Source organism: Capsella rubella, unplaced genomic scaffold (genome assembly GCF_000375325.1).
Source record: "Capsella rubella cultivar Monte Gargano unplaced genomic scaffold, Caprub1_0 scaffold_12, whole genome shotgun sequence".
In the NCBI taxonomy this organism is placed as follows: Eukaryota; Viridiplantae; Streptophyta; class Magnoliopsida; order Brassicales; family Brassicaceae; genus Capsella; species Capsella rubella.
In genome coordinates this window covers 205,986-210,487 of record NW_006238912.1, presented here as the reverse complement: position 1 = coordinate 210,487, position 4,502 = coordinate 205,986, and the positions used below count along the sequence as shown (strand labels likewise).

Genomic DNA, 4,502 nt, shown 5'->3' with positions numbered 1-4,502 from the left:
TGTACATCGAGTGACATGCTTGATTCTGCTTTAGATTCACTTAAGTACCTGAAAATGCTCCAAATTGCAGAATGCATGCATGATATGCGTAAAACCTACCTAAGTATGCAAAACATGCAAAAGAGATAAAAAATGGTGCAATTGAATAAGTTAATGATGTTGAAAAGATGATAAACACAAGCTCATAAGTGGTAAAATATATACATATCAACTAACTTTTTATGTGAATATTTTTAGTTTGTTATTTATATATATCGTTGTTTGCTAGTTAATTTTCAATATGGTATTTATTTTCTATTAAAATTTGTTTAGAAAATTTGGAATTGTATAGTGACAAAATATTTGTCAGGTTTTAAGAAAGTTAGGTAACAATTTGTTACAAGAAAAAGGTCACAAAAAGGTAACAATTTTTGATAATTGTGTGACAGCAATCAAGTCACTAATATTTTCGGAATAGTGATCTTAATATGAAAAATTAGAGACTCAATGATGGTTGTAATTTGTGACATATATGTGACAATTTGTAGGTCATATATTGTATCATATATGTGACAGTTTAGGTGGGGTCATATTTTCTATCATTTTTGTGACTATTTTCCCATCACAATTTGTATCATATTTGTAACCGTTTGTGGGTCACTTTTGTATCATATTTGTGACTATTATTTTGTCATATTTTGTATCATATTTGTGACAGTTTTAGTTTTCATAAATTGTGTCTTTTTGTGACTATTTAACATTCGTCACAAGTACTAATGATTTGTTACTCTTATAAGCCGTCATAATATGTTGTGACCTTTTTGTAACTAACATGAGTTTGTGACGATTTTATTGTGACATATTGAAATTAGAATCATTTTCTTCAAAATTATATTGTGACCGGATATTCATATATTATGACAGTGTATTGGTAACAAGATCTTGTTTTGTTCTTGGGTTACAGGTTGAAATGTTTTGAAGAATGGTGAGCATTAGTGTGCCTAATGATGCTCTTATCAATATCTACAATGCTGAGAAGAGAGGGAAGAGGAAGGTCTGGTAAATCGTTGTTGAGCTTAATGGATGACAAACAAATTTGGAGTCATCAGTCCTCGTTTTAATATTGGAGTTAAAGAGATTGAAGGTTGGATTGCTCGTCTTCTTCCTTCCAGACATGCTAATCTTTAGTCTTGTTCTCTTTATACTAGTTCTTGTGCCTTATACAAGGCCTGGAATTTGTTTTGTGGCCTTATGTTATCTTGGTTTTGCTTTGTTTTAGTATTTGTTTTAATGTAGAGAAATCTTTAAACTTTGGTTATCTTACATTGTGTTCTTGAATTTTGCAGTTTGGCTACATTGTTCTTACAACATCTACGGATATTATGGACCATGAAGAAGCTATGAGAAAGAATGTTGGGGGCAAAGTTCTTGGATTCTTTTACTGGACCAAAGCTTGAAGAAGAGAATCATTATGTCTATGATGACACTTTGCTTCTCCTTTTGGTAATAAGAGGAATCCGATTGAGCTAAAAGTTAAGGGTAGGCCTGGGCATACGAGCTTTTGGGCCGGGTTCGGGTTTTATGGGTTTATGAATCTAAAACCCATTGGGTAATTTTAGACATTCGGTTTGGTTTCGGGGTGGGTAATAGCGGATTCGGGTCGGTTTGGGTAACAAATTTGAAACCCCTGTAAATACCCAATAAAACTGGGTTCCGTTCGGCTTGGGTAGAACCCGACCCAAATACCCAAAATGTATATTAATTACCCGAAAACCTGCATTATACCATACAAATTCATATTAAAACATGCAGTTGATATAACAAAACCACATAAAAGCCTCACCAAACAGGGAATATAACTCCAAATTCCAAATTTAAAATTCAAAAACTGAAGTGAATAAAGTAGTGATAAAGAATCCAAGTCACAGAAAAAGCAAAGACTTATTCAAAGTTCAAACATAGATAGAACTTAGAAGTAGAGAACTGGAAAAAAATAAAAAACAAGTCTAATGTTCAAAAAAGTAAAACTAGGAAACGGATGAATGATGTCTTTGTTTTGATATTTCCTAGAAAGAAAAAAACAAATGTCAATTAATAATTTAAAGTTTAAACAGTGGTAAAATGTAGAGTCTCGATGCTTAAACTAAACTTTGAGAGTTGTGACTTGCTAACTTGGTATAAAGATTAAAGACCATCTTTGTCTCATTCTCAAGATTAGCTGTCCAAATGTGTGAATTCAGGTTCAAACTCTATATAAGAAAATAAAAAAAATGTAAGCACAACAATTTCATAATCAAATTCAAACTTATAAACTGAAAACTAGAAACAATTTAGCAATCAAAATCAAAGTTACCTCTCATAAGTTCATCATCGTACTCAACTTCTGAAAGCAAATGTTGTATTGCAGAGACTCCTTTCTCATTGATGTGAATTTCTGATTTTAGCCATTGCTCAGTGCAGATCAACACTTCAATCATATAGTGTGTCAAACAACTCCTATAAGGATCTAAAATTCTACCACAATGCTAAAAGCAGATTCTGAAGCCACGGAAGACACTTGCATTTCAAGTATATCTTTAGCTATTACTGATAGAGCCGTATACTTCCCACTGTTGACCTTCCACCAAGATAACAAATCGTATTCTGCACCTTTTAGAATACTTGGTTTCTCCACCTTATCCGTTAAGTATATCTCCAACTCATTAGAAGAATTGTGAATCCATGTTTCCATCACAATCTCATCAAATATGTTTTCCATATCAACTATACCTGTTCTCACACAAAAATCAGGTGGAACTTGCTCTTGGAACTGTGACAACGGTCCTTGTGCTTGATTATGAGAAAAATAACCCACCACTACTATTCTTGTTCAATAAACTGTTTCTGCTGTACTCATCATACAAATCTTGTAAGATCCTATTCAAATCATTAGAAAGGTGAGTACTGATACAAGACTCGATGGTGAGCTTGTATCAGGATAGATATGATGGCTACACAAGTTGGCGGTCGCTTCTCTCTTGTGTAGGAAAGATGGTCGTTGATGTAGATCTGACACGATGGCGGTCGCTTCTCTCGTGTGGGATCGAATGAAGGGGAAGTGCTGGCGGATTGAAGTACACCACAGAGATGTGATTGGTCTCTGATACAGTACACGATCTTAGCCTTGTGGAATCACACACACAAGACAAAGAACAAGCTTATTCTCTTAAGAACACTTAAAGAGAAGAAGTAAAGAAAATTCGGGTTCTTTATTGATAATAGGGTGAAAAAATCGTACAACTGCTGCTGGGGGACTTTATAAGAGTCCATCAGCTAGCCCTAGGGCCAAAAATAAATGCAAAGAAATACAAAAGGAAACAAATAAAAAGCAAACACAAAACCCATTGTTTTTTGGAAAGAAAATGACAAAATAAAGAAACTAATTGTGCACACTTAAACTCACTTGAAGGGCACATATTCTAGCCGTTGTTGGGGCTTAGTGGACCTGCAAATATCGAAAATACTGAATAGAACTTACCTGGATGCGATCTAGGCCCAATTAATGTTCTCTGAACTACGTCTTGATCTACTTCAGGGGTCTTGTCAGGTGCATGTTTGTTTGTTGGTTTCTTGAAGTAGATGGCTTCTTGGAGTTTCTCTTGGGTAGCTTGATCAGTCTCTTGAAGCTCTTCCAAGTCCTTGATGTATTGTTCTTGATCTTCACTCTCTCGATCACTCTCGAAGCTTGTTTTGCTCGTCTCTTGTGACTCCATTGTCTTCTCTTGGATTCTAGAGGTTTCTTGACCTGTCAAAGGAGAATTCATACCTGGGGAAATGGTATGTTCAAGACTCATTTGGGTGAATGCTTCAGCAAGCTCTTCCTCGGTGGTGGGATCATATCCGTCGTGATGGAGTAAAGGTGGTACAGACCAGTTGACGTAGTTCAGCTCTAGTGAGCTCACAATGTCTTGTACTGCTAGGTTGAACCTCTTTCTAAGTTGTTTAGACTTTGAACGAGTCATGGGACCTACTGGGACGACTGGTACAGGGTGTGGTACAGGATCTGGTACTTGATCTAGCTCAGCGGGTTGGACAGGATAATCGATGTCCGCATCATTCCCTCCCTCTTCAAAAGGTTTTGCCCTCAAAACTGAATCTCCTGGATCATAAGCAGACAAGTCAGCGACATTAAAAGTATGAGAAATTTTTACCTCATTAGGTAGGTCCAAACGGTAAGCATTGTCATTGATCTTCTCGAGGATCTTGAATGGTCCGTCGCCTCTTGGTGATAGCTTGGATGCTCTTTGTGTTGGAAACCTCTCAGGCCTCATATGTAACCAGACCCAATCTCCTGGTTAAAATAACATTTCTTTTCTTCCTCGATCAGCTTTGCGTTTGTTGTCGACGGCCTTCTTCTCCAAGTTGTCTTTTGCTTTTTCATGCAACTTCCTTATGACTTCTCCTCGTCTTAACCCAACTTGACAAGCCTGTTCTATCTGAGGTAAAGGTGCTAAATCTATGGGAGATAAAGGGTTAGTTCCATA

At 36.2% G+C, this 4,502-nt stretch overlaps 1 long non-coding RNA gene and 1 pseudogene across 3 annotated transcripts in view; one reads left to right on the top strand and one right to left on the bottom strand.

Moving 5' to 3' along the window:
* The first annotated feature begins 961 nt into the window (after nucleotides 1-961).
* Nucleotides 962-2,011, top strand: LOC111829468 (annotated as a pseudogene).
* A 68-nt stretch (nucleotides 2,012-2,079) lies between these two features.
* Nucleotides 2,080-4,502, bottom strand: part of LOC111829465 — a 15,185-nt gene continuing 12,762 nt past the window's right edge. For all 3 annotated transcript variants that reach the window (XR_002832882.1, XR_002832884.1, XR_002832883.1), the window contains 2 exons: nucleotides 2,333-2,895; nucleotides 2,080-2,228 (listed from right to left, as the gene is read on the bottom strand). This is a non-coding gene — a long non-coding RNA (uncharacterized LOC111829465). The remainder of the gene's footprint in view (nucleotides 2,229-2,332; nucleotides 2,896-4,502) is intronic.